The 9292-nt window shown below is 46.9% G+C and overlaps 1 non-coding gene across 1 annotated transcript; it reads left to right on the top strand.

Annotated features, from left to right (window-relative positions):
• Positions 1–2941: 2941 nt before the first annotated feature.
• On the top strand, positions 2942–3015 carry TRNAV-AAC. Its single transcript has one exon. It is a non-coding gene; the product is annotated as a tRNA-Val (tRNA).
• The last annotated feature ends 6277 nt before the right edge of the window (positions 3016–9292 follow it).

The raw sequence follows: 9292 nt of genomic DNA, 5'->3' as shown, positions 1-9292 counted from the left end.
TGGGTATCTGGTGACTCAGGAAATATTGATGGCAAGGAGTACATCCCTCTTTGCCACACCCCATGGGTGTGTTATTTTTTTATTCCTTCAGTATCTGTCTTGCTCCCTGCGGTAGGGGAGGTGCTGTGCTCTGTTTTGCCGTCGTGCCGTGAACGTGTTTCTTGCAACGTAAGAAGGATTCCTTTGTCCTCCTCTCCACCATATGTTGTACACTTTAGGAAGACAGGCACAGCCTGATCAGTAAAATAATTGGTTTGCTTATCTTCCTTGCTGCAGTTTATAGATATAGGGAGAGACAAGATTTATTGTATTATGCTGTAAAGTTATTTGCAGAAACTATGTTTGCTAGAGGAGAAAATTAATTTAAGGATAAACAGGAGGAGAATTCCAGGCTGGGCTGTCCTTCTGAAGAGCATTGATGGCAATACCTGTGGAAGGGAGGACTCTGGAATGTCACTTCTTGCTCAAAAGATTCAGAGCTGGATCAAGCCTTAACCACAGCGGATCTCATGGTCTTATTTTTATGATGATGACTTGCATGATCTCCCTCTCATCACGGCAAGAACAGCTTCCCAGCTTACTGGGTCATTCATTTGGCCATAGAATTGCCTGGAAGGAGCTCGTTATTGCAGGTTAACGTGTACACGTAACTATATTCATGTATATGTTCTTTATGGGAAATAATTAAGTCATTTTTTCTCAGCCTACAGTCACGTAACCAATCGTGGCTTTCCTCTGTAGCTCTTGTACTTCCTGACATCTAAAAAAATGTCAGAGTGCATTAGTGCTAGGGAGACAAAGACAAGTAAGGAAGTCTGCTGATGCTGCTTTTTACATTTAAAATCATGCAACGTATCCAGGGGGTTAGGATGCATTTTCTCAGGGGGTTCCTATGACCCGAGTTCCCTGCTGTTTACCTTTTTGCAGTCACAATCTTCTAATTACGATGCCGCAGTTTTGGGAAAGGTTATCGTCGCTTCGGCTGGCTTCAAACCTTGCGCTGCGAAATTATATCCCGCTGCTGCTAGTGCCTGACAAAGATCTGGCTTCCAAACAAAGGCAAAGAGGAAAGAATGAAGCAGCAGACCCTGCAAGAGATATAGAATATTGCCTCGGTGATTAAAGCTCTTTTATTAGGCTACGGCCTGTAATGGGAAAGGAAAAAGCATCATCTCAGCTGATCTGCATTTTAAACAACGTCGAGGATTAGCGGAGGGGCAGCAGATGCACCTATTGAGCTGGAAAGGAAGGGATTCAAAGCTCTAGCGTGCAGATGGGAGATTATTGTACCATACCTCCCCAGCCCCACTCCTTGTCCCAGGGCACACGCAGCTCGTTTTGATGGGTTGAGCTCGGTGCTCAAGCCCTGCCGCCGAGCTCAACCCATCAAAACGAGCAGAAACCGAGCCATAGCAGCCGGCTTATTCGTCGCTGAAAATGCGTTAATAACGTTTTTCCTAGCTTTTGCCAACTTCAAATGGGATCGTGGCGTGCGCTTGGTTTCCAGCTCTGCCACAGGGCTTTCTGTGTGTGACCTTCAACGAGTCGCCCAATTTCTTCCTGCCTAAAGTCATTATCTTCAAACGGAGAAATAGTGTATAATTAGGTGTACTCTTTGACTGTCTTTATCCATTTGGATCATAACCTTCTACCCCAAGGCAGGGTGTAGCACCTGTTACGTGTACGCACAATGTTTATCGCGGTAGAGTCCTAGTCTTGGGTTGAGCCTTCCAATATAAACAGCTATAATAATTCCATAGGGCTCTCATTCACATAATTCTGAGTTTTATTCTGTATTTTATCTTGAAAAATGGTTTTCTCCATGGTCCTGAAGTATGAAGTTACTGGAGAGAACTATTATTTTTGCAGCGTCTTATTCTTACTGGGCTAAATGTGTCATAAAGTTGGGCTTGCCCTGTAGCAACCTGGATATTCCCTCTTGTCTGCTCATATAAGAGCAGGAGAGAGAGTGTGACTTCCTCTGTATATGTAAATATGAGCAAATATCTCTGCTTCTTGCTTAGCATTCATTCTACCTGCTTCACCTCAGTAGCTCCATCGCTTTGTAGACAGTTCTCTGATGTTGTCTTCAAGATGAGGCTCTCCTTAAAGCTGGAACCCACCTCAGGTACTGACATACCTCCCACAGCACCCCAGTTTCTCTGGGTTGAGCAGCTGAGTTCCCACATTTGACAGCAGATTGGGAAATGCGACCCTGGAACCACGGAGCAAGGTAGAGGGGCCACAGTGAAGCGCGGAAGCGGCGACGCTGCAGCGAGGAGGAGGGTTTGGGTGTGCAGCGAGGCGCTCCTGTTTGCACTTTTGTTAGGCTCTGACGGGGCTAATCTAGCCGTGAAGAGAATTATTATCTGAAAAACAAGGTTGATGAATTTATGTCATTTATGTATAAATTCCGGCAGTTTAAATCATGGCTTTTTTTGATGGTTAAAATCAACAAGGGCAAAACCCTGATTTTGTGTATTGATTCCGCACTTGTTTCTCATTTGTACATTTTAGTTATTTTCCTACAGAAATGTTGATTTTCAAGTTGGTGGCTGTCCAGGTATGTCGATTTGCAAAATACTCTCTTTACGCTAAATATAGTATTTATTTTCTGTGATTGGAAAGAGATTCTTTACCCCTGCCCCTTCACTGAAGTCACAGTGCAGTTAATGTGCATTTACCTGTGTCTTGTGTTTAGTTTTTTTGCTACGTTATAGCCTTGTTTCATATGTCCAGCTAATGAAGGTGTGAATTTACCACCGCAGTGGCCTGTTTGTGGCATTGCCTGTAGTCAGAGCAGAAGCATGAGAGGTTATCCTTAAGCCAAGAAGGACCTGGTGGACAACAAGCTGAGCATGAGCCAGCTGTGTGCCCTTGTAGCAAAGGTGGCCAAGAGTACCCTGGGCTGCAGGATCAACCAGATGGAGGGAAGTTTAGGGGGCCGGTTAGCTCAGTCAGTTGAGCGTGGCGCTAACAACGCCAAGGTCGCGGGTTCGATTCCCGTTCGGTCCCCGTGTGTTGCCTGATCTAGTCGAGAGGTGGTGTCCCTGGTGATAGGGAGGCCGGATTAAAATGATCTCTAAGGTCCCTTCCAACCTGGGCCATTCTATGATTCTATGACTGAAGTGATCCTTCTCCTCCGCTCAGCACTGATGAGGCCACAACTAGAGAGCTGGGTCTGGTTCTGGACTTCCCCAGTACAAGAAACATATGGACTTACCGGAGTGAATCCAGGACAGGGCCACAAAGATTAAGGGATTGAAGCATCTCCTGTACAGTGAGAGCTGGGACTGTTCAGCCTGGTGAGGAAGCTCGAGGGGATCTCAGCAGTGTGTGTAAATACCTGATGGGAGGTGACTCTTCTCAGTAGTGCCCACCGACAGGACAAGAGGCAGTGGGCACAAACTGAAACACAATTCAGTTGGAATGCAAGAAAACACTTTTTGCACTTTGAGGGTGGTGAAACCATGGAACAGGTAGCCAGAGAGGTTACGGAGTCTCTGTCCGTGGAGGTGCTCAAAACCTTGAGCAGGGGCTTGGACTGGGTGATCTCGAGAGGTCGCTCCCAGCCTGTGTTATTCTGTGACTCTGTAACCAACAGCAGATTCTAGATTTTTTTTTAATTTCTCCTCGGCAGTGGATTCTGGACTTCTAGCACAAATCAGGCAGCATGTTTAGGGAAGACTTGATTTGTTTCTTTAACCCTGTTGGTAAATAACTGGCCGTCTGCTGCCCTGCTTTTCCCCATGCTGGTTCCAGAGCACGGGCACCACGCACAGCCTGAGCGTTCCTGCCCTGGTATTAGCTCGTGTGGTTGCCTCTGTGCCTTCAGAAGGCACTGTCCCTTACCAGTACAGCACTGGCTGAGTACACAGCAACATTCCCATGCAGCTGCAGAGGTAGATTTTGGGCTGAGTACGATGCGGAGGATAGAGACAAAGGTTTTCAAAAGAATATTTTAGGCTTCTTCACATAGTTATTAGTGAGATTTACAGATGATGCTGTGGACAGAGGGATTCTCCATCATATTTGACAACTCGCAATCACACAAGGCCACAGATTTGCTTTAATTCCCTTTAATCTAACCAGAGGGGACACTTTTGCTCCTTCTCTGTTGGTTTTCTCAGTTCAACTGCAACTAGAATATAAGCCTCTGCCTAGACAAACCTTATGTGAGAGGTAAGCTTCCCCTTCTGTGTTTCTCTGTCCATCTCCTGGAGCTTGCTGGGCTCCTCACTCAGGCTGTCAGGCCCTTCTGTTTCTAACGCACGGCTTCGCTCTGCTCCTCCAGGAGCCCTCTTTGACCTGAGCTGGGTCTCATCTGTCCAACTGACCAAACCGTGCCTGTTGGTTTGCAGGTTGAGTTACCAACATCAGACTTTGTGTCTCTGAAGACGACAGCTTTTCTGGATTTGGTCTTTGCTAGAGTTCCCAATTCCCTTTTAAAAGTCTTTTTCCATCCTTGCTGAGAGTTTTTTTGAGTTATTTCCCTAATAAGATTTGGACTGCAACCTCTGACCTTCAGTGTCTTGAGTGTAGAGAGTTACAGACAAATGTTTCTGTGGGATACCGCGTAAATGCTATTTACCTGTGTGACTTGGCCAAGCCTTAATGTGTGAGTGGCCTGACCCTGCAGCACAAGTAAAGAATAGCAGCAGCTTCCAGTCACCTAGAGCTCATAATGCAAAGTGTGTGCAGTGTTCACAAGGACAAGGCAGTATTTCTCTGCTCTTTACAGGCACTGTCCCTTAAGGCCGGTGGCTTTGCGGGAAGCGATACGTGATTTGTCTAATGCCATTATTGCTGGGTAGTGCTGTGTTGTCTCAGCACATTTATCCCCTGTGTGTGGGGACACTGAGCGGGGGCAGCAATCTCAGCTATTTCTGAGCTGCCTCCTCTTCAGAGCGTGAGTGACTCCCAGTCGACACGGAGCTCCTCCGTGGCCATGGTTTGCAGCCTGCGCTGCGTTGTGCCACCTTCTCGGAGAGGCTGGGAAGGCTGCGGCTCTTCTCGGTCGGTGGGAATTGGGAGCAATTCCAAGGAAGCCAGTGGGATCACACTAGTGTACGTGTGGGGAAAACTGGGACCTCGTGTGGGAGTGTCATCCTCAAGGGGTGGTATTTTTGGCCCAGACTTTGTAGCTTGGTAATTTGCTAATTTCTGTGTACTTGTCCAGGCTTACAACTTCTCCCTCTTCCTTAGGGTGATTTCCTTGCTCTGACCTTGAACTAGTATTTGTGGCACAAGGGTGATTTCCTTGCTCTGACCTTGAACTAGCGTTTGTGGCATGCCTAGTTTAAAGGTTTTATCCTGGCACTAAGAAATTACCAGTCTGAGAAAAGGCTGTGTGGGGGAGCGCTGCAGCAAAAGGTGCTGTAGATGCAAGAATAACAACGCCTGCAAAGTTATTTTGCCTTGGTTCTAGCTAACACATGCAGGGACTTTTGTATACTTTGGTAACTGTGACAGCTGGTTCTGGCATAGCTGTAAGGTCTTGTACAGCCAGATCTTTCAGCATTTCCGACTCATTCTCTACAGCAACACCCATCAGAGGGAGCAAGGCTTGGGTAGCTCTAAGCTCCTCATGAGGAACCTGCTCTGCAAATGCCTGAAACAGCTGAGCCTTTGACTTCAGTGGATGTTAGATCAGACCCATGAGGTTGTTCATCATCCTTGCCGGTGAATTCTTCCAGAAGAGAAAAATTCACTGTGAGATCTTCCAGCAACCCGGCCAGGGGTTGTTGCATAGAAATCCTGGAACAGAAATGTGACGCAGAGATGCGTTGTGACAGTGCAGTTCTGATGCCGCTGTCCTTTCATAATCGCCGGTCCCTGCCTGAGTTTGAAATTGAACTCTGTTTCAGGACATACTTAGCCTCAGCCGCTGCGCTGTGAGTTTCCGAGTGATGAAGCTGGGTATCAGCAGGTGGGTTGCAGTGTGCAGGTTTGCATTTATCAAACCACCTTTCGTTTGAAAGGAAATTGAATTCACTTTATTTTCTTTTTTTTTTTTTTTGTGGAGGAACAGCTGGCCACGTTTTTTTTTTTTGTGGAGGCACAGCTGACCATGCTCTGTAGGTATTGCATGAACCTTGCCTTAAATTAATGAGGGGTTGGGGCCCTTTTTATTACTGCATATTGAATATGGGCCCCTGCTTTCCTCTCTCTGTAAGGAACACAGGGAACCAGCTGTAGTGAAGTTTGTATTACACGAGCAGGCAGCTCCTGTTCTTCTTGGTGTGGAAGTCAATAAATGCTTTCAGCTCCATGCTGTGACCTGAGCCATTTTCCTTACATTAAAGGAAATATCTTTATTTATTTATATTTATAGATATATGCCTGTTTCTGTTCACTAAAATGATAATAATCTAGTTTTTGTGACTTTTAATTCTTTTGCTGTGAGTTTCCTTCTTTTAAGCCAGAAATCGCTTTTCAAAGGGACTCTCTTCCCATGGTCTTTCTTATCTTCAGTATAACTAAGAAAACGTGGTGTTTCCTTCATTTTTTACAGGGGAACATATTGCAAAATGGCAAGAGCAGTCTGTTACAATTGTGTCATGAGATCTCTGCCCTCACAGTTTTATAATACACACAATTGAGTTGGTGTTGGCCAGCGGGACCCAAAATTGCTGGAGATAGAAGGTGTGTGGACAGCTGGGCATGCCAGGTGTCTGTATTAACCTTGTTTCACTAGGAAACCACAGGTATCATGCTTCCAAACAGGAGCTCAGAAAGTCTGAAAGGGAAACTGCATTAGCAATTCCAAGAGGTTTGAACTTAGAGTGGGAGTATCTCCATTTAAATAAATGGAATGGCATTAGCATAAAGGTCTCACAGCCTCAAAAGTCTTCCAAAGATAGTGAAATCCTTCCAGGCTGCGTTAGCTGCTGTTGACTGAGCACTGCAGAAAAAAACAAGTCCAAGAGGGAGATACAAGGACAACTTGGGTGTTAGAAATTCTGCTTGGTAGATGCTGGTTGACCAACGAGACGATGTGCTCACAGGTCTGGACTCACCACAGCATCTGTGGTCTCCTATGGAGGAGAGAGGAGAGAGTGAGCTCTGTGGAAGGAAACTACACAAGTGACGGGTGAGCCACAGGACCAATGGATAGAACTATGGAGAGTGTTACTGCAGAGGCATAAGGATCCTGAGACAGTGGGGCAGAGGTGTGGGAGGAAATTGTAGGTGTGATGACAGGGCGGGGAAGCCGGGTGTCCACAGATATGGTGAGGACCTGTTGGGGTGGGACTGGAGATCTTTATTAGACAACATGGAGAGATTTGTAGTGGACAACAAAATGAAATTTTGGATGTGGATCTGCAAGAAATCAGCACCAGTTAGTTCTACTGGGTAAAGAACAGTTTGTCCTTGGAAAAAGAAGATGTGCAGCTGTGGAACGGTGTCCTCTGGCCGTGCGTGGGCCGTACCCCACTGCCAGCACCAGCCCCTTCTGCAAGTCCTGGGAATTGGGATGTGCTGCTCGTGCTCGTGACTCGCTGTTTGGTGCCTTGTTCGTCACCCGGGTGCAAGTGTGGTTAATCCAAATCACTTCTTGAGGCGTTACTGAAGTGCAGCCTATCGTCAGTGGGTGAAAATCCTGTTAGGGATCTGTCAGCGGGTGATTAAGAGATGTCAAAGGGCAGAGTAAGCTGCATCAGCACTGAGCCGGGCAGATGAAGTGCTCTGTGGTGAGCCTAATCTTGGGAAGAGCATGACCTCTGTCGTCTTTTTCAAGGTTTTCCACAGTAGCCCCCTTTTTTTAATTAAGTTCTTAATATACATGTAACCTAGCTGAAACAGTCTTGGCTGATGAGAGGGTCACAAGGGGGGGACGGACTTCCTGAGGGAAGGAGGGTGGAAGGGTGTGGTGGGGAAGGGGAGGTGTCAGAAAGGAGCGTGGAAAATGGGATTAACGCCGGCTAAAAGCATATGTGAAGAGCAGTTTATCTGCTGGTTCCCCTCCTCCTTCCTCACCTCTTCTTCTGCCGTGTTGCCTCCCTGTCAGTGCCTCAGCCCTTCTCAGTAGATCACTGGATCAAGCGGGGATGTTGTGGCTCATTACCCAGACATTACCCAATTACAGTGACGTGTTTTCTGTAAGATGTCTTAGGCAGGACAGACAGAGCTCTGCTGGCTTCCTGCTACACCTGAAAATGGACATCTTGGGGCATCTCCTGACACAGGGTTAATGAATTCTCAAGGAGGGCAATGGGTTTCATCATCCCTCAAGAAGAATTTTTCAAGGAGACTCACAGCTCTTGCATAATGGGAAGAAAAGCTTTTGACTGGAAGAGCTGTAGGCAAAAACAGAGTTTTCCCAATACCCATCCAGAGAGGTAAAAAAGATTTTATTTTTTCCTGGTGTACCGGTGGAAAGGTCTGTTAGATTTTAATCTATCTCTTTCATTTGAAAACAATGAAACCACTCTTCTCCTTCCCTGCAGGGAGTGGGGACGCTCCCCAAATGCTTTTGAGACGTACACTTTGGAAGCTGAAGTCTGCGCTTCTGCCTTGGCAACAAAGCTTAGTTTCCCAGTCACTTTTCTATGGGAACAAAGACTTGATCTGAAATAGGAGCTCGGCCCACTAGACATCACAAGCTGCTGATAGATCCCAGAGGACTTCAAGAGTTTATTAGAGTTCAGCTGATAAAATAATGGCATTTTCCAAAAGCAGCATGCAGTGTGCCCGTGAAGGTTTGTGTCCTGGTTCCCCCAGGGCACCTCTTTAGATGCGTGTGGGTGGTGAGATAGAGAGCGTGTCCAAAGCACTCAACAATCACATTCTTTGCTGTGTTCAGGGGGCACAGAGGGTTTCCGAGAGGTATCGATTTATGAAGTGTTGTAAGAAAGAGACCAAGACCAAGATCAATAGAGGTGGTGTTGGCTCTGTGTGTTTGATCCTGCTGAGCTCGGGAGATGATCCCAGCGTAATCTCCGAGGCACAGGGTGTAAAGGCCACTCCTGGCGAGTGGCTGAGTGTCCACGTACGTGTCTGTGTCTCCTGGTCTCTAATATCAGGCGTGTGGACCCAGTCACGTCTGAGCTGATGCATTGTGCTCGTCGATCTCTGAGCTTTGGAGTGCATCCCTCCGGCTGGCCGGCCCAGCGTACGTTTGACAGTACTCATGGCTCAGGACAATAGATCCAGGCTGTAGCAATTTAGCGTGTGCAGCTTCCCTGCGCTCTGAGCTGAAGCACGTGTATCCCGGTGCTGATGAACATCTCCTCCCGTGCTCCTGCTGAGCGTTTGAACTCTGCCTTTAGTCCTACTGTAATTACAGTTT

Source organism: Apaloderma vittatum, unplaced genomic scaffold, assembly GCF_000703405.1.
Source record: "Apaloderma vittatum isolate BGI_N311 unplaced genomic scaffold, ASM70340v1 scaffold230, whole genome shotgun sequence".
NCBI lineage: Eukaryota > Metazoa > Chordata > Aves > Trogoniformes > Trogonidae > Apaloderma > Apaloderma vittatum.
Note: the sequence above shows the minus strand (reverse complement) of the source record. Positions and strands in the feature narration are given on the sequence as shown.